The sequence below is a fragment of the Rhinolophus sinicus genome, chromosome 16 (genome assembly GCF_057876585.1).
Source record: "Rhinolophus sinicus isolate RSI-liver-muscle chromosome 16, RSI-T2T, whole genome shotgun sequence".
Lineage (NCBI taxonomy): Eukaryota > Metazoa > Chordata > Mammalia > Chiroptera > Rhinolophidae > Rhinolophus > Rhinolophus sinicus.
Genome location: NC_142516.1, coordinates 15205637 through 15230205, shown reverse-complemented (window position 1 = coordinate 15230205; position 24569 = coordinate 15205637). Strand labels below are relative to the sequence as shown.

Genomic DNA, 24569 nt, shown 5'->3' with positions numbered 1-24569 from the left:
CCGCAGAGTTGAGTAGTTGCTACAGAGATCTTATAGCCTGCAAAGTCTGAAATGTTTACTATTTGGTCCTAGAAAAAAATGGCATTGGGACAGAGTCAAAGGACATAAGTTAGAACCCAAAGTTCTTCCATGTTTAAAAGTCCCCACACCATCCAAGATTCAGTGTCCTCAACTGTAAAATGGGACTAGTAATTCTGTCTGTATTCTAGGTTTTTCAAGATGGATAAGCAACTGTGCATATAAATAAATAACATGGTGCCATATATGGCCTCTATGAGGGAGGCATCATGCTATTCCTGAGTGAGACTTAGTGCTAGGACGAGAGAACATCCGCTCTCGGGCCAGATGCAGACATGATCTTTTCCAAAAAAAAAAAAAAAGAAAAAATGTCAGTGCTTCACTTTCCAGAAGAGCCACTCAGAAGCATTTTCTCCAAAGCCCTGGCCTAGAGGAAGACCACTTTCCTGCCAGGAAGAAAAAGGGGCCAAGTGATCACTTTCTGTCAGTTCTTATTGCACAGTAACTAGACAGAGATAATCTCAGGTGGGAAAAACACAATGCATTTCTTCCAGGGCTTCATATGTCAGGTATGATTTTAATTTCAGATAATGTCCAAACTAGATAAGAACCCACTGGTAGTGGGAGCTGATGGACGGGTGCTGCCTGCGTGGAAGGCTGGCATCCTCTTCCCTCCCTCACGCCAGCTCCAAGCTACGGAAGACCCCACCAGGAAGAAGGTGCACTAACCTTGCTTCCCCCATTGTTTCCTGAAGCTGGAGTCACTAATGGAAATCACCATTTGAGACCCAAGTTTGCTTCAGGCCCTGATATGTCTTTATCTCCAGGGCTTACTACCATGTTGCCCCGAAAATAAGACCTAGCCGGACCATCAGCTCTAATGCGTCTTTTGGAGCAAAAATTAATATAAGACCAGATATAATATAATATAATATAATATATAATATAATATAATATAATATAATATAATATAATATAATACTGGGCCTTATATTAATTTTTGCTCCAAAAGACGCATTAGAGCCGATGGTCCATCTAGGTCTTATTTTCAGGCACAGTACCAGTATATCCAATGCACGCAGACCATTCAAATGGACGTGGTCCACCCAATAACACAAATGCAGGGGACAGAACCATGCGATACGGCACACTGCAGAACACTCTAAATTCGATTCAAATTGAATTGAATACAATTGGGTTTGAATCTTGCTGAGGATGATGGTGATGATAACAGCAGAAGCCCTGGTGATGGTAGAATGATTTCAGCTACAAATAAGGGATCCGGGTAAGTTCTGAAAAACTGAGATGTATTAAACCAGGAGACGAATAAATGCTCAAAGCCTAGTCTGTTGCTCACACACCCTGGTGGCTCTCAATGGAGGTGAACATAAGGGGAAATACCCATATGGGAGACAAAGCTCTTCTCTATTAATAGCTGAACCAATACCCAATAACCACCAACAATGAGCTCTGATAAAAAACCACTTGCCGCACAAGCCGTAGGGGTCTGAGCTGGTTGATTTAATCCCTTTCCTTAAATTTGAGGTGGTTGAGTGTGCAGAGGAGGGTACAGCACGGGCTAGTCATCTATAGGCACGCATGAAATAGGGGCAACACAGAGATTTGGCTTATCTGCCTCCAAGGAGATAAAAAAATGTACCCAGATGTGCTAAACACATGGGAACCGGAAGTAACCCTGAACATGAACACGGCCAGTTCAGTGTCCTGGGCAGACCTGATTACATTGGCTACTAAAGGGACTGACAGAGATGGAAGCATAAAGAGATGTGATAGACAATGTCCTCTCTTTACAATTTACCATGCTAGAACACTTTGCTAAGCATTTACAAACATACCTTTTCCCCTGTAATCCTTACAACAATTCTACAAGATAAATAAAACCATTTTTCCAGGTGAGAAAATAGGTTCAGAGTAATTCAGTAACTTGTTTGAAGTCACTCAATTAAGAAACGGCTCAGCTGGATCTGAGACCCACGTCTGCCTGACTCCACAGCCCACGCTCTTTCCACTGCACACTTGCTGTTCAGAATGTGATCCGTGGACCGGCAAGTCAGCACCACCTGGAAGACGGGACACCTTTCAGTGGTGGAAGTGTCTCGGGCCCACGCCAGACCTACTGAACCAGAATCTCCATGTGATTCACCTGGGTGTTGAAGGTAGCGAAGCACCATGCTACACCACACTGCCTCGCTCCTGACGTTCTCTTTCCAGAAAGCAAGCCCGCTCATGGTGGCCACATCATACATAGAAGGATGACCTGTATTTGGGAGCCTGGACTTCTCCTGCCTGCTGGGCTGGAACCCTAAGTCCTGCCAGACCATGCCTGAGTTTACTGAGGCCCGTGAGTGCTTCGTATCGACTGGCCAGTGCCCTTACTGCAGCCCATGCCCAGTTCTCACTCTACCTTTCTTTACTGCCATTTAATCTGAAGCCATGGAATCCCAAAAGATGTTGGGCAGGTGTTTGCCCAAACATCCCGTTATGTAGCCACTGCAGACCCTCAAAGGAGGAATGAGTCCGTTATATTCCCCCTAGAGGAAAAAGAATACACAGGCATATATGTAGATTCCTGCATAAATGAAGTCCCAGGATAACCTAAACCAAAGAGTTTGTTGTGACTTTGGAGCCATTTATTTTCCTTTTCCACTTTTGATATAGTTTTGTTATTTCTCAGCATAATTTCCTGTGGCAGATTAAGACCCATGATGCTCCAAGGTACTGTCATTCATGCATAAGAGAAATTTAAAATGAAAGATACATTTGTTGACACTTACTGCTCAGGTGCTTAATAAATATTCTTTCACAATAGCCTCAAACGGAAACCGTCCAAGGATAGGGGAATTATCCCCATTTCATGCATGAAAGCAATAGGCTCAGTCTCTGGTCATACCACCAAAGCCAGTGTTCAAGAGTAGGCGGCACCATTCCCAAGATGCATCTGCTTCAGGTGGATAATAGGTAACATGACAGGGGTAAAGTATGCCAAAAAACGAGTAAGACTTAGGGTCAAAAATCAACCATCTGACTTGAATATTTGAGGTAGGGGAAATTAAGAAATTTAACTGGCATGTATTTGCCTATTTTTTAAAAGAATCATGTATATAGTAATGACTACAATGCAAGTGTTGAAATTTTAAATGAATTTAAGACAAAGAGAAGAGCTGATAAAAAATGTTGAGAATATGGATGGCTAACTCTTCAATTACGTTCTGCAACCCTGGGGAGGGGGTAGGTTTTTATTCTTTTCTCTATTGTTAACAATAGCAGCAGAAGCAGCAGAAGTAGCAGAAGCAACAGTAGAAATACACTGGAAGCGACTGTATCAATTATCTATTGCTGCATAACAAATGATCCCCAAATTTAGTGACTTAAAACAACATATATTTGCATATGCTGCCTACAAGAGACCCACTTCAGATCTAAAGACACACACAGACTGCAAATAAAGAAATGGAGAAAGATATTTCATGAAAAAAGGAAAAAAAAATAAATAAATAACTGGAGTAGCAATACTTTACCAGGCAAAATAAACAAGAAAGACCCAGTAATTGCACTTCTGGGTATTTATGCAAAGAAACCCAAAACACTAATTCAATAAGACATATGCGTTTGTATGTCCACTGCAGCACTATTTACAATAGTCAAGATATGGAAGCCACCTAAGTATCTATCAATGTATAAAGGCTAAAGAGGAAGTGGTACACATACAATTTTGACTCTTTCTGTTAATGTTAGTGGTCAGATCTGACACCGTGCACTGTGTTAGGCTCTGTAGGAAGAAAGAGAACCATACCGACAGTGGGCCCTGCTCCCGTGGAGTTTCCAGTGGGGGACAGAAGCTATATGCAGACAGTATTATTACAGGTTAAATATTGCATTTGAGAAAATATGAATGCTATGAGAACACATAAAGGGGGGCAGGCAGCACATACTTCAGGGAAAAGACATGTCAACTGACATTGGAAGGATGACTTCACATTAGACAGTCCAAGAGGTGAGGGTAAGAGAGAGCAGTTCAACAGGGGGAAGCAATTCAACAACTCTGGGCCTCAGTTTATGTTTCTGTAAAATGGTCAGAGCCTGTTATGCTAAGTGAACTTGAAGTCTCTCCCCCTTATAAGAGTGTAATTCTGTGTTCTGGGATAGTGGCACAGAGTCAAGTCAGGATAAGATCTATTATTGTGATGACATGGGCACCAGCTGGCAGCTAAACACCAGCAACCGTGGTCTCCACCTCCAACTGGCAATGAAATGGACAGAGCCAATGACAGCAGTTTGCAAAGTTAGAGGCGCAAGAAGTTTGGAATAAAGCATGTGTGCATTTTTGTAAGTGGATGAGAGGCGGGTTATCGTGGAAGGAAGTATTACGCCTAATTGCCCTAAAAAAGTGAAGGACTTAAGAATTACAGCTTTATGTCTGTCCCTTGACATTTCCATTGGTCCTTCTGCCCTAGGACAGGGCAGGAAGACACTACTTCTCTGTAGCACACAGAGTTCTGCATGTCTATAGATGTCACCTAGAAAAACGTGCTGTGTCGAATAACAGGGCAGATTCCGTGTTAAACAAAGATGAGCAGGTTTTTTAACGAAGGTCTCCTCAGAGCCTAAGCACCAGGAGTTTCCTGGAGTGGGGATTAGTGCGATGCATCTCTCAACATATTGGGCCACAGAGCCCTTTGTTCAGGTTTCACCTACGACTAGTGTACTGTGCAAAGGACTTTGGGAACACGTGCCTCCCTACGCCCTAAGAGTTTTGGGGGGGCTACTTCTCATGGTGTAGCTTTGTCATAATGGTGACTATGTGGTGGTGGAATATCTGGTCCCCCCTCTCTAATGTAAATACCATGTGCTTATCTTGCCCATCACGATATGGATGCTTATTTTCGATGCCTCCCCAGTAGGTGTTCAATACATTTGTGAATAAACCAATGCACAATTAAAAGTCAGGAGGTCTGGATTTTTTAGCTCCAAGTTGGTGGCTAACTTGGTGTATGCCTCTGGGAAAGTCACTTCTTAGTCTGTTTTTGTGACGAAAGGGAATGGAAGTGAATGATCTTTGAAAGCCCTTCTAGCTCTTAGATGCTATGATCTAATTGATTGTCTCTTTCAAATGTAGCAATTCCATACTTTCCCTATTAATAGGATATTAAATACCTTGGAATATGTGAGAGAGTGTGATATTGGCAATAAATGAAATAGGGGCAATAAAGCATTTCACATGGCATATTACCAGACCCCTAGTAAATGTTTAGTAAGTGGAAGCCTTTTCTGCTCTTGTGGCTGGTGATGGAACTCAGGTGCTCTGTCTTTTTATCTCACACTCTCCTAAATTCCACTTGAACACAGCCAAGGTTTCTGATATACACATGCTCCATAGAACAAAGTACCTACTAGGAATTCAATTAATATGCCAGCTGAATGCAAAAATGTATTTTGATAATATAAACAACAAATCAGACAGCATCAGTAATCAAGACACTTCCAAACAGTGCAAGGTGCCATTCCCAAATTCCAAGCCACACTTTCCTCTTTCCTGTGTTTAGGACTATCACAGCTTCAATCCTCAACTGTGACTAAAAACACCAACCCCTCCCATGTTCTTCATAAGGGCTGCGGGGTTTAGGTCAAGTGCAATTTTTCTCAAGTACAAATTGATCAAATTAATCCCGGTGACATCAGATTAGGATGGAAATGAAAGACATTTTTTTAAGAAAAGATAATTAAATAGAATGAGTAGATGTCATGCAGGGTACCTGGTCCTGCTCCCTGCACAAGAACGCAGGATATGGTGAGGCCAAAAAGGAACACCCATGGAGCCATAGATAGGGGAGTCATACTACTATAGTCTCGCTGGCGGCTGGTTGAGACACAAAAGTAAACATTCGCCAGTACCCCAACGAGGGGTCTTCCTACACCCCATTCTCTCTGGCAGCCGGGTGAGACACAGGAAGTAGGATCCACACGATCCGCAATCCACCATCCACGCTTGTTAACCCCACTTGCTAGCTGCAATCCGCACTCGCTAGCTCAGACACGTTATATCAGTGGCCAGTGGCTAACTGGTTACAGCTGATGGCCATCTACTACCCGAGCCAGCACCTTTCCACGTGAGGCCAAGAGCCTGGAAACTGCTCTCTGGGACTCTGTCCCCACAGTAGAGCAGAACAGGATGGTTGGCGAGAAGTCACGAATGGCCACACGCATGTTAAGGAATGTGTGAGAAATCAGGGACAGTGGATGCCCAGGTGCTGATAATGGGAAGGGACCTTCTAGGCTGAATGTAAGTGCATGAAACACTGTGTTGTTTTAAGTTAGTCAGAGAAATACAGGATGTGGACACCAGCACATTTTAAAAGGTATTTTCAGTGAGCCTCCATTAAATACAAAACCACTCCAACTGAACTAAAGCATGCTCTACGACACTGGAGAGTGTGGTGACAGCATGATGGGCAGGAAATGACCTGTGTTGATGCCAGTGTGGCTCAGGCCACTCCACAGCCACAGCATAGTGTGGGCTTTAATGGGCAGTGACCATGACATTACAGAAGTCTAAGTGGCAGGGGTGTGTGTGTGTGTGTGTGTGTGTTTTCCAGAAAGGTTTGGCTGATAGCAGTTTTCAACCATTAACTTGCAATTATGCAAATGTATGTATATTATATTTTAATTTGAAAAACACTTTTAAGAGAGCCATAAATACAGTTGCTTCAAACAGAGTAAGTCCAAGACATTTCTTGTAAATCACCACTTGTTTTTGTTTGTTTGTCCTCTTTCCTTCTCACCTCTACTCATTATTTCTCTAAGTCTTTGGGAAAGGGTTTCTTAATGTGGGGTCAGGAAACTCCCTGAAATTTCATCAGATTTTGTATGTGGGAGGAAATGTATTTTTGTTTCTGGAGAGAGTATCATATTCACAAGAGGAAGTGAAAGAGCACACGTTCCCTCACAACTCCAGTGGTAAAGATAATTACGTTAATTGGAAGGAATAACGTTGTGTGAAAAGAACTGCAGGTTTTAAGAGTAAGATAGATTTAAATTCTAGCTCCATAAATTTCATAAATAAATTACTAAACATCTCTATGCCTTAGACCCCTTCTTTAAAAAATGAGGTGATACCTGCTGTGCAAGATTATTATTAAGTCGGGTAATTAAATAAGCCAAATACATGTTTCCGAGCATCTAATCCAGTTCCTGGCACATAGTAGATATTCAGAAAGTGATCGCTAACATTATCATGATTATTCCTGAAAACACTATTTCCAGCAGCAAGAGGCCAAATCAAGTCCCCTGATTGCCCTTCCAAAGGCTCTGTTTAGCACAGACTCTGCTCTTCTTTTATCTGTGTGCACCTGCACCTCACCACCACCACCCACAAGTACCCTTGGCCATTCCTATATTTCTCCCTGCTTGGCTGCTTTGTTGAAAAAGTCTTCAGTTTTCTGTCTCCATTTAGCCAGCTGGCTTCACCTAAACCATTTCTGACAAAGAAAAACAGGATTGGGTTTATTAAAAAAAAAAATCTTCTTTGATCTTTAATCATGGCTGAAGATAATTCAATCTGGGCTTCATTATTACACTGGTTTATAACCAGCAGCTGCAGCCCCTGACTCAGATAAATGCTTGCCCTGTATTGTTACAATAAAACCAACATCACAGAGTGATATTTTATTCCCCCATTCTTGATATCATCACAGAAAAAAATTAATGTTCTTTTTTTCATTACTGCTTCATCGTATGAAACACAGACTAAATCAAACCTTTGGTCAGATATTTTCATCTATAATATTGAGGCAGTGGGGAGGTGGAAAACTCCACCACTGAGTTCAACAGGTGGATGCTACAGTGTGTGTGGAATAATCAGCAGAGAATGTTTGGTGTGTGTGTGTGTTCGAAAAGCGAAGACAGAGCGTGTTTCATTTAAAGTTTTCTCCTTAATCTAAGCTAATCTGTGTCCTCTTTTTGAGTCGATGGCATTTCTATCCTTGCTAGCATGGAGTTACAAACTTCATCTTAATAATGGTTAAGTGTTGGAGCGTGAACAATTGGGGCTTGGCTAGGAGACGCATAGAGCATCTGCGTCCTGCCTTTTCCCCGCAAGAATTCCAAATGGCAATAAACACATACACAGTGACAGCAAATAAGAACTCAAACCTCCACTTTATTTTTGCCAGAAACCTGAATTTCATCTATTTGTGTGGCTGGACAGGAACCAAAGGCTACATGGGGGGCGGGCAGGAAAAAAGGAAAAAAGAGCCCAGTGCCTTTTAAGTTTGGCTGCATATCGGAGTCACCTCGGGAGATTTTAAAACACAGCTATCTGGGTACTAGCCCTAAAAGGTGTTGATATAAATGGTCTGGGATGCAGACTGGAGAATCAGGATGTTTAAAGTTCTTCCCGTGATTCTAATATACAGCCCAGGTTGCCAAGCACGCTTGTAGCTAGTTGTCTGACACCGAAGTAATGATTTCCTAGGGCAGTGGTACTTCTTAAACTTTAATGTGCACGGGGTCACCTGGGATCCTCTTAAAATGCAGACTCTGAGTCGGTAGCACGGAAGTGAGCTGTGAGAATCTGCATTTCTGCAAGTTCCCTGGGGCGGCTGCTGGTATCTCATGGACCGTGATTTAAGTGCCAAGGTCCTAGAGCCCTTGACTGGAGAAAAAATAAATAAGTTTCAAGCTTGATCAGCTGACTTGTTGATGAAAGGAAAACGATATCACAGAAAAGAGCATGACGATTTTGTGCATACCTCAGTGACCCTACCCCATCTCTGTCCCATCCCTGTCCTGGAATCTGACCGAAATGGACTAGTACCTCTTCTTTTAAAAGCAAGGTGGGGCTGGGAGAGAAGGTGCAGGAACATCCCTTCTAAACAGTGTCTGCTATGATAAGTGGGATGGTCTGCCATTCATCTGTGCCTCTTCACTCTTCTTCCCTCGTCTAATTAATCCATTGCCAAGTTCTGTGTTCGTTCTCTAAAATATTCTCCAGTTTCTTTTCTTCATTTCAGCTATATCGATTTCATTTTGGTATCTCATCACCTAAAGTAGTCTCTCTACCTCTAGTTTCTCCCCTGACAAAAGTTTCCACACACCACTCAGATTAATCATCTTAGGAGATGATTCTGGTTACTTATATGATCTTATACAAAATAAAATTTAAATTCCTTAGCTTGTCATAGGTAAGCCAGTTCACTACATCCCCAAATAGGCTATGTACCAATCACTCCAGATTTGTCATTTTTAAAATATATTATACATGATTCAATTCATTCATTCATTTACTATGCATTCATTCAACAAACATAACATCAGATATGCAGACAAAGAGTTGCAACGTAGTGTGATATCATCTGGGAGTGTCTGGGAGGCTGCACAGAGGAGGTGATATTTGAACTGAATCTTCCAAGAGAATAGTTTTTCAGGTGGAAAAATAAAAGTCGAGTCCAAGAGACAGCGAATGCAAGCTTACAGAGCCATGAAACACAGGGCATGAGGTCAGGCAAGGTTCACATATTTTGTAATGTAGTTTGAGGAGGCGAGGGTGGATAGGAAAATACAGTGAGTAGACTAGACTCTCAGGCGGAGAGACTGGAGCCCCGAGATGACCTGTAGGCAGGATTTGATGCTACTAGCGTTATACTGAGATACGCGTTCGCTCACCTTTTGGCATTTGCTCCTGTTGTCCCCTCTTCCTGGAATATTGTTTTTCCTCCATTTTCTCTGGTGAAGGTCTATTCATCTACACTTTAGTTGAAATAACCTCTCCCTACCAGAGAGAATCAATCTTTCTTTATGTACTTTGGACTCAAGTTATTTTGGCGACATATGTCTCTTTGCCCATATTTTGAGATATTTAAACAGCAAATATGATGCTTTATTAATCTTTGAATCCCTTTACCTTTCAGCACCTAGGCTTTCTCCTGACACATGTTAGCCATTCAATAAACAGCTTGAACTAAACAAGCTAGGAAAAGCCATGCCATCACTATGGCTTAAGCATTCACCATCTCCACCCTTCTTGCATTTGCCTTGAGTGTTGATCAAAGAGGATTTACTGACACACCACATATTCCCTCCAGTACTGTCTCCAGAGACTTTTCCGGGAGGCAAATGGTTGGCAGTTACAAGGCCTCTTGTATCACAGCCAAACTGATGGCTCAACTTCCCCTGTCAGGATGTCAAGTCCAGATGTCGAGTCCCAGCGCAGAGCACAGCTGGATCATCTTATGCCAGGTGGAAATGAAGGAACAAAATGATAGCAATGGCCCGAGCCATTCCACCTGCTTTTGCTACTCGCTGTTTGGAAACAAAGCTTTCTCTCAGGCCCTTCGTGAACCCCAAGTGTAGAGGGCATCATAATAGTAGCTGCCATTTCTAGTGTGCTCACCGGAATTCACACACTGTGAGAAGCATGTCCTGTGAAGTACTGCACACAATCTTGACAATGATCCTGCGAGGTAGACATTATGATACCCTTTTCAGAAGTGGAGACTGAGGCAGTGAGTAGTTAAATAACATGCCCAACATCATTCAAATGGTATTGATGAGGGTTGGAATTGGGAATTAGTCCCAGGTTGTCTGATTCGAAAGCCAAGGCATTTCACCACTCTATCATTTCAATGTCTCAAGAAATTAAAGGGATGCTCTAAGAGTCTGGGAATGTTTTGACAGGCTCAGGGAGGGCAGGAAGAAATCTATGCCGAGTAGGAGCCTTTAAATCTATGGCCCCACTGTCATCATCCCCCATTGATGCGACAGCAGTGGGACACATAAGAGCATTTCAAAATGTTTCTATTGACTGGAAGTGAATAATTATTACCTTCTCTATATTACGGATTCACTATCAGAAAGAAACAGCAGAAATGCTAAACAAGATTAATAGCTGCGTTTCATTATTTTTAATGTAAACTATTGATTTTAAAGGGATACAAGGTATGACAGTTTATTACAATAAAACAATAAAAGAGACTATATGAAATAATTGAGAATAATCTTTTCCCTCTTTGCTGTGGCTATGGGATATGATGTGCCGTGCATGTGAAGGCATTTATGGCAAGCTCTATCCAGAGATGGCAGCTTAAGCACTCTATAAAGAAGCACTTACGAACCAGAGTATTATAAATAATCAGCAATAAAGCTGGTAAATGGGCCTTTAATTTGATACTATTATGTCACAGGATGGCAAGGACCAAGGGGGGCCCAGCATCAAAAACACTACCTGCTTAGCGGAACACAAAGGTAAATACAAAGGATGGCCCCTAGATGGTCTTTCCACCTGGGGAATTTCCAGGGTCACGCTGGGTCACTGGCATCTGAGTGTGGGGTCATATCTTACCTATGAGCTAACGTATCCACAGTGAACAACTTCCCATCACAAGAGCCTTCTAACAGGCTTCCTCGCTAGGCACTGTTTCTCCTAGTATCTCAACTTCCGTTCACTTGGTCCATTTTCACAGTTAGAAGTAGAGACATTCAGAGGCACTTTCCTTCTGGAGTCATTTCTGTTGATTGGGGTCTTAGAGGCTGTCAAAATAATGTATGACTTCATTGCCAGAAATAGACCATAAAAGATGAAGGAGGTGACAGGCCAACTATACATGTTGTGCTAATCAGACCACATCTGGAGAAGTGAATACAGGTCTACACTAAACTCTAAAAGCAGATCAACACTGAACACACTGAGAATGATGAGACGATGAAGGTGAAATCACGGCAAAGGAAGAATGGTGGCTGGAGCTGTGGTTGTTGAAATTAGAGAAGACTCTGGGAAACATAAAAACTTCCAGCTAATATTTAAAGAAGTAACACACACTGGAAGATTTAGGCTTGTTCCATGAGGCCCTAGAAGCCAGACAAAGGTTTGGATGTCATCTGACCACTGACAGCTGTGTGACCCAGTGCAAGTGACTGAATCTTGCTGAGGCTCCACTCCTTTGTCTGCACACTGGAGTTAATAATTCCTACCCCATAAGGTTTAGAAAGGGGTGGATTATGGGAAACAAAACAGATCGAGCGCTTAGCACAGCGTTTGGTACAAAGCAAAAACCCAATAAACACACACAGACAATAACAAAAGCAAAACTGGAAGGCAGATAGCACTGCTTTTTGAGGGGCTGGAGCAGACAGAGTTGACACTGAAATCTGGGTCCTGGGGGCTTGAAATGGCCCCATAACATTTGCCAAAGCACCCAGGGGATCTCCTTTGAGGGCAGGGTGGGAAAGTCAATCGTTATCCTTTAAAAGCACAGTAGATTAAAACTGTGAAAGCCAAAATCAGTCCAATTAAGGGGCAAGCATGGGGCCAGAGGCAAAGCCAGGAGAGGAGATAAACAAGGGACTAGAGAGAAAAGTGAGAAGAAAGGCTAGAAATGAGAGGTGACAGCTGGTTCTTAGCTGCTTGTAGGTTGTCTGCAGCTCACTTTGGTGGCCTCTGGTTACACAGTGGATGGGATGGTTGGCTTGTAATAGTTTGGGGTTTAGAGTGAGCACCAAAAGACAGAATCCAAGTGGGCACGAGGAAGCAATTCCTAATTGGGAGGCAAAATATTAAAACGGGTTTCTGGAAGGAAATTGCATAGTAATTAAGGACATAGCCTCTTAGCCAGACTGGCTCATGCTAATCCCGGCCACTTCAGTTTGACCTGCCTGACCTCCCTTTGCCTCCACTTCCTTATCTGAAAACTGAGGGTGATAATGAAATGTACCTCGTTAGGTTGTAAGGATTTCATGAAACAATGTATGTAATGGTAGTTATTATTATAGTCAGACTTATCTAAAGATGGAAGGGCTTCCCATCCACGTACCAGTCTAGGGTCAGAAGCTGAAAGTAGATGTGTTTTGATTAATTTCACCACCCACGTTTCTGAGCAGCAAGGCGGGTACATTTCCCTGGGGTGAGAGCCTATTTTCTATTCCACCACTCACAGCAGAGAGGAACTTGATTAAAATAGGCTTTTGTTTTTCTAAAGTGCCAGGGACATCTGAGGATAGAGTCCTAATACAAGCATGTGGTCCAAAAAGAATCATTTGGAGGAAGTGGCCCCTTCCTGGGATAGACATGTGCACCGATCACAGAGGAGGCTGAAACTATTTAGGGCAGAGCTTTGGATCCTCTCTTTCTGGAGTTTCATCTTCTTCCCAAACTCATGCGGATATTGACAGTGGGACTGGAGTTATGTTCTTTGCTGTCTGAAATCCCTTTTTTCCTTCTGCCTACCTAAGAAAACCTATTAGGTACCATGCCCTCTAGGGTCATCCAAGAGGTCTTTGCCCCGCCCCCTCTAGTCCCCTGCTTCTCTGAAGTCCTTTAATTTTATAGAACACCATACACTCAGGAATCTAGTCAGATGACTACCGTTTGGTATTTCACAAAGATGCAAGCCTGTGCCTTTTACGTTCTTCCTACATCCCCATGCCCTCACCTCGTTGATTGAGGAGTGGCAGGTGTTCATTGAGCAGATTAAGACATGTGTGGTAGAGGTGTTTGTTGTCTAAACAATAGCTCCTTCCCCTATTCCTTCTAACAGAACCCAACACCAAGCCCAAGGTGATGGGACATGGTCAGTCTAGGCCAGTCGTTGCAAACCAAGCCTTTGCTCTCTCAGCTTCTGTTGCAGCTAAGATCAGCTTCTCCTACAGATATGGCCAATGAGACACAAGAGGAAGCCACCAGAGTTGGGCTTCTAGGAAAATAACTCTCGTTTTCCTGATGAGCGGGACCTGAGGCTCAACATTCTTCCCTGTTTCCTGCACTGAAGGCTGACTTGCCAGCCTGGTATTACTGAGCCTCTGAACCAATGTCAGCAGATACCTTGTCACTTTAATATGTGAAATGTATTGGCCTCCATTTATTTCAGCCATTCTTCAGGTTTTACTTACTTGCAGCCCCAAAAAAATCCCACACATGGGGGAAGGGGGAATTGAATTTTTTTTTATTTATTTTTTTGGAATTGAATTTTTTAAGCTGGCGAAACCCAATAAATGGAAATGAAGAAGTAGGGAAGTGGTTAATGTATAACAGGAAGAGAGGATGTTACGGAATAGTGTTAGAGAATTGATGGGCAAGGCAGAGGTGAAATTGTGGATGGAGGTTGGGCTAATTGGTAAATCCTAGCTGCACAGTTGAATCACCTGGAGAGCTTTACAAACTGATGCAGACTCAGGCCCCTCCCCATGATATTCAGAATGAATTGATTTGGGGTAAGGACAAGGCATCCATAGTTTCTTAAAGCTCCCCAGCAGTGACCATCAGGGCTGAGGTCCACCACCTCATAAGGTCTCACACAGTCAAGCCCCTCCTTCCTGTCCCCATTCACTACTCCCTTTGAGCAGCGGGCTGTAGCCATACTGTCCTTCAGAAAGTCCTGAGGTTTCTCACCTCCGACTCACCGTGTTCTAGGCGTTACCTAAACTGTCACTCCCTCAGACTCCAGAGACCTCCTGCGGCCTCATCATTGCAACCTAAGTTGGATGTCCTATTTCAGTCTCTCTTCTAGTAGTATTTGTTTCCTACATGGAGAGTTCACTACTATATATTTATTTTTGTGCTCTTTATTTACTTCTTTAATGATCTATTGTGAGAGCCAAAGTTGTTGCCTATTTTAATCACTGCCGTTATCTCCCAATACCTTGGAACAGCATACCTGGTACTAAATAATTATTTGCAAAATGAATTAATAAACTAAGGCTCTATTTCCCAGTCTGTGCCGAATGATGACAATTTCCGCAGTCACAGGAGGGAAACAGTCACATTAGTGCTTTATCAAAGTGCTCCAGTGTGCCGCGAGGAAAGACCAGAGCAAAACGGGGTAGGGGCACTAGTCAGAAGATGATTGCAGCCTCATAGGAGAGAGATAGGGGTAGAAGCATGGACGGCATGTACCCCGTGTCCTGCTCTGCGTATGGCACCAAACAACCCCAGGATATTGGAAAGCAAAGAATGGAGGTGTTGAATGACTGATGGAAGGGGTACTGATACGGAGCAGATTTCAACAGAGTGGAGGAGAATGTTGGATGTTCACAGAGAGGAAAGGATGCAGAAAGCGTGCACAGTGGTATGGTAGATTAACTTTGCTGACTTCACATCACATTCTGCAGACATTAAAGATTTTCTAAGAGTCCCCAGCTAGCGCATGCAGTCGAGGACAGCAGGTTAAGACAGCTTGTGGCATTTTGTTTTCTTTCTTTGTTAGTAAAGGGAGAATTTAAATGAGTTTAACCTTTGATGATTTGGTGATTATAAAAAATCAACCTACCCAAGTTCAGGAGTCAGATGCAGAGACACCCTTTCTGAACAGCTCATCTTCCCAGACCTTTCTCTGTCAAATGTCAAAGCCCGAATGAGCTTCTTTGGAAGGCAAATTACATATTGCAAGCAATCATTTCCCATAGCCAGCAACTTCTATTCTGAATTCTTAAATAATGCAGCCATAAAAATGCGCTTGTCTTCAAGTCTAAACATAAGGCTCTATATATTTAAAATTGTCCGGACATTTAATATGTCTCCGGACATTGCGGGAGTTCAAGTCTTGAACCAGACATCGATAGTCGTCTACCCAAAATTAACTATTACTTAAGGACTGCAATCTGCTTGATGTAAAGGCTGTGTTATAAGCAGTTTTAATGGGACAAGAGAGAGAGAGATTAATTCTGGAAGGGAAAGGGGGTCAGGTGAGATACTGCAAGGGGTTAAGTGGGTGGAACTTGGTCTGTAAAACCAAAGGAAATGGTTTCTGGAAAGGTGTGGTTATCATCATTCTCATCTTTGTCCTCATCCTCACTCTCCTCTTCCTTATCTACATCCCACAGCCCACAATAAACATCACAGTTTAATACATATTTTTATAGCACAAAAGTAAGTTGACCTGTTCTGCATGTAAGCCAAGCAGGTCTCATTACCATCATTTAACATATGAGGAAACTGAGGCTCAGAGTCATAAATTGGCACATCAGGTAAGCCTGCTGGTGAGTGGGGAAGGCCACGGGGTGGGGTCAGTGGTACCACATGCCTGCTGATACCTGAGAGACACTCTGAAGTCCAGAAGGCAGTAAAGACTGTAGACTTAGAGAGAGTACGCATCTGTCCAAACTCGTCAAAATGAATGCATTAATTATGGGAAATGTTTTGTATATTAAGTATACCTCAGTAGCTAATAACATAATAACAGACTCCGAATCTAGCTGCGTGGCTCTCTGCAAATTAATCTGTATGGACTCTTTCCAACACTGCTTCCTCATTCAATTGCACAAATCTCTCACCTGGACACCTCCAGCAGCCTGTTCACTGCTCTCCCAGCCTCCAGTCTGAAGCTCATCCCTACCCCTCCTCCACCATGCAATGAGAATGATCATTCTAACCGATGTACTTGATCAAGAGCAAATCATGCCCCTCTATAACAATCCATCGTCCCATCGTCAAGCCCTAACCCCCTCAGCCTACTCACACTGGTTTTGCGAAACCAGTGAGATCTGGAACCCTCTACTTCTGAAACTCGCCTCTCCCAACTCCTTTCAACCCTCAGCACCCTACATGCCAATTGTTCCATAAGTTACAATATGTAAAATGCAGGGTCTGGTACATGGGGAGTGCTACAGAAGGGTTAGCTAGTGTATTTCTATTACTGTTATTACTACGATTATTGTAATAATCACCACTCTCGGTGAACTGCTTGGATTTCCCAGCCAGCATCCTGTTCTCACCCTCCCTGCTTTTCCACATGCCTCTCCTTCATCTGGTTAACTCTGTCCTGAAAAACCTGGCTCAGCTGCTGCTCCCTCTGGAAAACCTGCCTTGACTCCACCCAGCTGAAAGCAGCAACACCTACAAGGCTCTGTGCGTCCCACATGGTCACATTTACCATATTGTACTGTAATTCCAGTTTTTTTATTCTGGCCCCACTCCTTTCTTTACCAAAAATGACTTGTATTTTTTCTCTATAACCATGGTGCTTGGCACATAGCACATTTTCGGCACATGTTTGGTCAGAGGTCAGTGAGATGGCTGAGGCAAAACGAACAGCTCTGAGTGCCTATTTTTTGAAGTGTTGTGTGTTGGAATTCTAAATATTCTGTCTATGGCCTTCATTCTCTGTTCTTTTTTTTTGAAAATATTAACTATGGATAGGCTGGTTATTTATTCTCCTCAATTAGCCACCATTTTCTATGCTCGTTAGTAAGCTCATGTACTCAATGCCCCCGGCTCTGATCCTGTGGGTCTGTGGGGATGACGGTAGACAGGCCAGGTGGCTTGGGGAAGGGACTAAAATGGAGTGGCTCGAGAGAGTCGCCATAGTGCCATTCCAGCTGATGAGGCTGTGGCTGAGTGGCTGAGTTACCTGTGCAAGTAGAGGAGAGAACTAGAACCTTCAGGACTGCAGCAAACACATGCAGAAACACACTCATCCATTCACACACATGCAGTCATGCGCACACACTCACGTATGCACACATTCACATCAGACTGTAAAAGCCTGCCCAGCTTCTGCTTTTCAACACTCATTTCACAAATATTTTTTGAGCCCATCTGTGTACCAGCCATTGAGCTGAGAACCAGTAGTGAGCAAAATCGAGTACTGATCTCCGGGAGCTTGCAGTCTGGTAGGGAGATAAACTTGAAACAAGTCGATACATCCAGAAGTAAAAGCCGTAAGTGCCTGGCGATGATGCAGACGACGATGATAAAATCCGTGCTCCTTTGTGGAGTGCTTACTATGGACCAGGCCCCTGGGCTAAGTACATTGCATATCTTTGCTTGTTTAATATTTCAGGTGATTGTATAAGGTATATGCCACTCTCCTGGTTATATAGCTGAGGGAACTGAGGCTCAGAGAAGTGATGTAACACAGGGAAGTTCAACTGCGACTGAAATCATGCTTAGTCTCTCCATAAATCAGGCTTAGAGGAGATAGGGTAAAGGGAAAGAAAAGAAAATGCAGAGGAATGGGGACTAGGAAAAAACAAGGCCACCATCCTTCTGGAAGGTTAGCTAATAAGGAAATGCTAGGAAATCAGAGGTGCCCTTCCGGTCTATGGGTATAGGTATGCTTGGGGAAATTCATAATGATGACTGTTATCTGGCCAAATATGGGAGAGGGGGACAACACAGTCATCTAAGAACCCAGCCCCGTAGAGATAAGGCCTGGGGTTAGGCACGTGGAGATGGCAGTGCTGTGCCAACGGCGACGGCCCATGGCGAGATATGCACCAGCATTGGGGGTGGAGTGGTTATTGGGGTTGGCAGAAGAGTCAACATCATGGTTAAGGGCATTTCTCAGAAACACACATCCACAATGGGTAGGTTTTTGACATGCATACAGTTCATTGAAATCTTAGGCTTTTAATGGCAGCGTTCCCTTTACTTTCGGATGGAAGAATCCATAGGGGCCCAAGGCTGGTCCAGAGTCTGAAATAGTAACTGTGGCAGAAATATGAAGGAGCCCCATCCATTGTGCCTTTTCCCCTCCTTCTCCAGGAGCAGGTTTGCATCTGCTTGGTGTCCTGGCCCAGCACAGACAAGAGCGGCTCCTTAGGGGTCGGCCCACAGTTGCTTTCTCTCCTGTTTTCTCTGCGCTGGGTTGCTTTGCTAATGCCTGCCTGGCGGCAGGTGCAAAGACCATCAAAGAGCCTGCTGGTCACACCTGCTCAGGCTGTACCTCAGGATGGGACATGGGTCTCCCTGTCCCAGTGATTTTTCTTGCAGTGGATCACTGGCCAAAGCAAATGCCAACCCCGTACTAAGTGGCACCAGCCTTTAGGGTCCTGAGTGGCTGGTCCTGGTCATTTTTCTCTTTTCTGTCCATTATCCCCTACATTTTTGGCAGACCAGGAATTCCCTGGGAAGAGACTCCTGCTCTGGGCCAGTGATGATTTACTATAAAGGACGTACATTTTTAAATATTATTTCTTAAAAAGGGTTTTATGGTCAAAACTACAGATATAAAACTATGAACTACCATGTTTTAGGGGAAGGTCCTTTCCCAAATAGCTAGGAAATAAATAAAATTTACAGTTGCCTCTAACTTTAGAAAAAAAAATATCTTCCATGATGCATTTTCAATATTTATACATGCTCTTTAATTTTTACTTTTCTTCACCAGTAATTATAAAGTCAATTGGATTCAGTGCACTTAAAGCCAGAAATAATAAAACAATCATCAAAACGATAAAAACCACCAGGTACCATGTACTAAAGTCTTGCTATATGGCAAGTATATGCTTTTTATTTAATTTTCATTACAAATAAACATGATGCTGTTTTAATTTTACAGATGAGAAAACTGGGGCACCAACTGGCTGTACAATTCAATTTAACTGTGTTAATTAAATTACACAATTAATACGCGACAGAACTGGAATTGAGTCTAGAGCATTTAAGTTCTGAGCCTGCTTTTCTCCATCATAGCTTATAGCAGCGTCAGCATCTGGTACGTCAGAATCACCAGGATGGCTTGGTGACACGCGGGGTGCTGGGCCCATTGCCACAGTTCCTGATTCATCAGATGTGCATTTTTAAAAAGTTCCCAGGTGACACCAATGCCACTGGTCAGGAAACTCCACTTGGAAACACTACCGCCTTATCGGGTCTGTGAGTCACATCTTTCATGATCATCATACAGCAAGTGAGAAAGGGATTTTATTCTACTCCTCACTTTACAGAAGGCAGAAGAGCAGTTTGGATAACTAGCACGTTATCCAGCTAGTAGGGGATGGAGCCTGCGCGTAGAGCCCTCACACAGACTGAAGCATCGTGCTGGCGTGATTTCCATCTTTCCCTTGATTGCATTAAGCTGATTATGGCTCCACTTTTGCTACAAGTAGCAGCATTTACATTTTCCCACTTTCCATTCACAATTATAAGGCAATAAGGTCAAAATGCAATAAAAGAGGCAATAAATAAATCACTTGGACAAAGAAACCCTGCTGTACAGGGGATGTGGAAAAGCTGGCCAGCCTGAACTGTTGGCTGGCATGCAGTGCCACTAGGTGGTGGCTCAAAACGTTGAACGATCAGCAAAGGCAGAGAGGCCCAAATTCAATTTTTTTATGCTGTTGAGCAAAGTTATAAAACAGTAGTAGAAGATCACTTCTATCGGTTTCTCAGTCGGGGTTCTCCTAAGTCCTGCCATCAGCCAGACTGCCGCACTTGCACTGTGAGAGACTGAGTGACCACGTCCAAAGGCTAGCACGCAGTTTGCACAAGCGAGGTCCAGTCTGACATCTCTCCCCAACCACAGACCCACTTCTCTTATTGCACAAATCAACTGAACTCAATCAAAGGAAAGAAAAATGGGGAGAGGCATTAAGAATTTCAAAGTACTTACACTGGCTATTTGTCAGGAAATCTAGGTTGAAAATGAGTAGGCAAAGCACTTTTTCTTAGCCATAGAGAAGGAGGAAAGTTGTCTTGAAATTATGTGTGTTTGTTTTGTTGATGAAGATGAGAGAAGAGGAAGTTCTACCGTGTTTCCCCAAAAATAAGACCTAGCCGGACCATCAGCTCTAATGCGTCTTTTGGAGCAAAAATTAATATAAGATCTGGTCTTATTTAACATAATATGAGACCGGGTCTTTATAATATAGTATAGTATAGTATAGTATAGTATAGTATAGTATAGTATAGTATAATATAGTATAATATAATATAGTTGCTGGTCTTATATTAATTTTTGCTCCAAAAGATGCATTTGAGCTGATGGTCCAGCTAGGTCTTATTTTCGGTGAAACGCGGTAGGTTTTAGTTTATCCCTCTGTTGGCCTTGATGGACATTCCTCCTTTTCCAGTCTCTCAGGCTTGGATTAAGTGAGGTCATGCTTGGTAAACTCTAAAATGTAAGGCCAGGGGGTGAGAGTATTATGATGAACACAGTTGAGTGAAATGGTCAATTTTCTAGCTTTCAAGACAGATAAATTGAAGCTTAAATGCCAGTTATGCTAATAGCAGTGTAATTTTGGAATGAAAATTAACCTCTCGGAGCCTCCTTTTTCTTAACTGTAAAATGGAAATTATAATCCTATTTCATGCATGTAATTGTGGAACAGAATTAAGAAATAAAATATGGTCAAGAAAGTACTACAGTTGGATATATCTCAGGGGGGCAATACTAGTTTGGGAAGTCTTTTTCTTTTAAAGTCAAACGTATAGAAAAAAAATGGATACAAAGGCCAGCATGCTTAAAAATGGATACAGATTTGCTAAGCCATTCTCGTTTTGCACCAACATGATACATGAAAAATGGTCAATAAAATATTCACTTTTGGCCAAAATCTGACCTTAGCTAAAATTTTAAATAATCCATCAAGTAAGAAATTGCCTGATGATATCAAAAGTGAGGTTTTAAGACATCTGGAAGATTTAACGTTGTGCCCAGTAGACGCTCTCAGTCAGACAAATGGCTTCTCAGAATCTTACAGGCATTTTTTCCAAAGCAGCTTAACACACAACACATGGCCCAAGCAAAGAGCGGCATGTCAAAAGAATTGCTGTGGTTGCTTCTGTCAAATGAGCTGGACATTTGATTCTGCATGTCTACACTGATATGGAGAAAGTCCATAAAACTTTTAAGGGAGTTGTATCAACAATGGGGCAGCAGCTTACATTGAAAGGGACGAGACTGCTAATGTTTCTACGAGTCCTCTAAGCCCCCAACTTCCTACAGGCATGAAACAGGCTTAGAAATTTACTTGGTTGTAAACAAGGGCTGTTTCTTATAAAATAGTAAGAACACAATATAGTCACAGGGATATGAAGCACAGTCTGGGGAATATAATCAATGATGTTGTAAAGATTATGTGGGTGTCAGATGGGTACTGGCCTTATCAGGGGGATCACGTCATAGCCTGACCACTGCGCTGTACACCTGAAGCTGAAGCAGAATAGGATTGAACGTCCACTATAATTAAATATATTATATACATGTATATATGTGTATATATACATACATATATGTGTGTATATATGTATACATATATTATGTACATATATAATGTGTGTGTATATATATGTATACATGTATATATATATATATATATATATATATATATATATATATATTAGGTTGGTGCAAAAGCAATTGCGTTTTAAAAGGTCAAAAATAATTGCAAAAACTGTAATTGTTTTTGCACCAACCTAATACATATATATGGTCACAGGATGTAGAGTACAGCTTGGGGAATATAGGCAATGGTATTATAACACCTGTATACAATGTCAGAGGGGTAGTAGATTGGGGGGGTTATCACTTTGTGAGGGGTGTAAATGTCTAACTATTACATTGCTTTGTACACCTGAAACTAATAAAAAATAATAATAATAAAGTGACAGCATGGTGACAACGACAACAAAATAGTCAGAACACCTCAGAGGGCAGAGTCCAGACCCCAGAGGGCAGAGTGAAGAGATAAGGAGAGTCAGAGATTCAGGAGCCACTCCCATGGAGGAGATCCAGGCCCTATTCAAAGAACATCACCTGTTCCTACATTTGGGGAAACGTGACGTCTACCCAGAACTGTCACACCTCCATTTCTCCTTCCATTTCTCCTTCTTTTAAATAGAGTTGTTCTTCATGGTTACCCAGTCTCTATCTCATCACTGCATGCTGGGGCAGTGGGGGACGATGCTGCCTTTTTAGGTCATAGGTTTTTGGATAAAGAAGAGTGAGATGCAAGGAGATACGTCTGAGGAGCCTCGGCCACATCTCGGCCTGATTTCAATGAGAAGATTCTGGGAGGAGTCCATGCGGCTGGGCTGTGGTGGAGGGAGGGCGCCAAGCCGGTGAGGAAGCGACCGGAGCTCCAACAACAGAGGCCTGACCTTGTCTCACTTTGGGAACTGCTTAGCCCTGGTCTGCGTCCCCTACTTCATCACCTACCAGTGCATCACCCGTCAGAACACAACGCCTTCTGGAAGTGTGTCCAGGCTGGGGACATGACCTCTTCGTGCAGCTGTGCAAGCAGTAGTTCCTGGCCATTGTTTCCCACCTAGGAAGGCAACATCTATGACGTCATTGGGGGGGCTCATGAAGGCCAGCGTGGACGTGGCCAACCTGATAGGTCCAAACCTTGTCATGTGCCAGGATGCCAGCAAAGGGGAGAACAAGACCACAGCTGCTGCCCTGGTCAGGGCCATGGGCCAGACTGACTATGTCCTGTTGCACTTCCCTTTGGGGTGGAGCCTGGGGCATTGAGTTCGACTGGAAATACTCATATGAGTCCTTTGTCATAGAGATCTTCATCCACCTTTGTTCACTGGGCAGCTGGATGTTGCCGCTGGCCTGAGCCGTGGTAATGGGACTGCTGGCCCTCAGCACCGTGGCCGTGTATATATGTCACCACTGTCAACATGAACTCTTAGGCTTGGTGTCCCAGACATTCCCATATCTTCTTCTGATCTCCATGTTGTAGTCAAGTAAACAGTATTTGGAAAATTAAAAGAGAAAAAAAAAAGATTCTGGAATTGGAGTCTCGTTGCATAATGGCTTTAGTCAGTGGCTCCTCCAATAGCTTCAGTAGAAAATAAAAGGAGAAACCAACTCTTTCTGGGAGGAGAGGATCTCCGATGGACACTCTGGCAATGCTGCTAAAATAGATCATGGTGGATCTGTGTCTTGCTGCAGTAAAACCTCCAGTATGGAGATCCCTCTGGGACTGTCTTTCCATTTAGTAAAAGTTCTTAGATGACTGAGGGTCTGCCACGTTAGCTACTAAGGGTTGCCTTTCAACCATTTTTCAGCAATGCGATTCTAAAATGTATCACATGCTTCCTTGACTCTTGAAATAGCGAATTCAGAACACCAATTTTGTGTCCTCCTGTGACAACACCTGGCTCATGCTTTCCCTTCTCCAAGAACAACTGATTCATCTGACTTCTACCTGTGAAAATTCTCCTATCCTCCAGAAACTGTTAAAAAATACCACTTCTTTCATGGAAAACTTATTGATTCTTTCTCTTCAACTAATTTAATAATAACATATAATTATCATGATAACAGCTATCATTTACTGAGCAGTTACCATGAGCTAATTACTTTACATAAATTACATGATTTAATTTTTGCAACAGTCAGATAAGGGTTGTCCTATTGTTGTTTTATTCATAGAGATGAGTTAGAAAGCTACAGGATTTTGCAAGTGAGGAAACTGAGGTTCAAAGAGATTCACTGAATCTCCCAAAGTCATAAACCAAATGGCACCTGTAAGTAAAAAAAGAATCAGGAATGGGTCTCAAACTGCACTGCTCCTAAATCAGACTGCTTCCAATCCCTCACATAAAGATCTGCCCGATCATAGGAAAAGATGATGTTCTTTTTTCTGTTCTTCCCTCTCCTGGGATATTTCTCCATTTCGTGCGAGCTTGCCTCATGAGTCTATACAAGGTAAGGATTTAAAGAGCCAGACTGGCTGGGTTAAATGCTGACTCTCCCTCTTAGCAGCTGTTAGATTTGGGGCAAATCACTCAATAGCTCTACAGTTCAGTCCTTACCTATAAAATAGGGACCACAACAGTAACCTCCCTGTAGAGTTGTCGTGAATAGTAA

The 24569-nt window shown here is 42.8% G+C and overlaps 1 pseudogene; it reads left to right on the top strand.

Moving 5' to 3' along the window:
- The window catches only part of LOC109447132 (BOS complex subunit TMEM147 pseudogene), a 98922-nt pseudogene extending 75486 nt beyond the window's left edge, over positions 1-23436 (top strand).
- The last annotated feature ends 1133 nt before the right edge of the window (positions 23437-24569 follow it).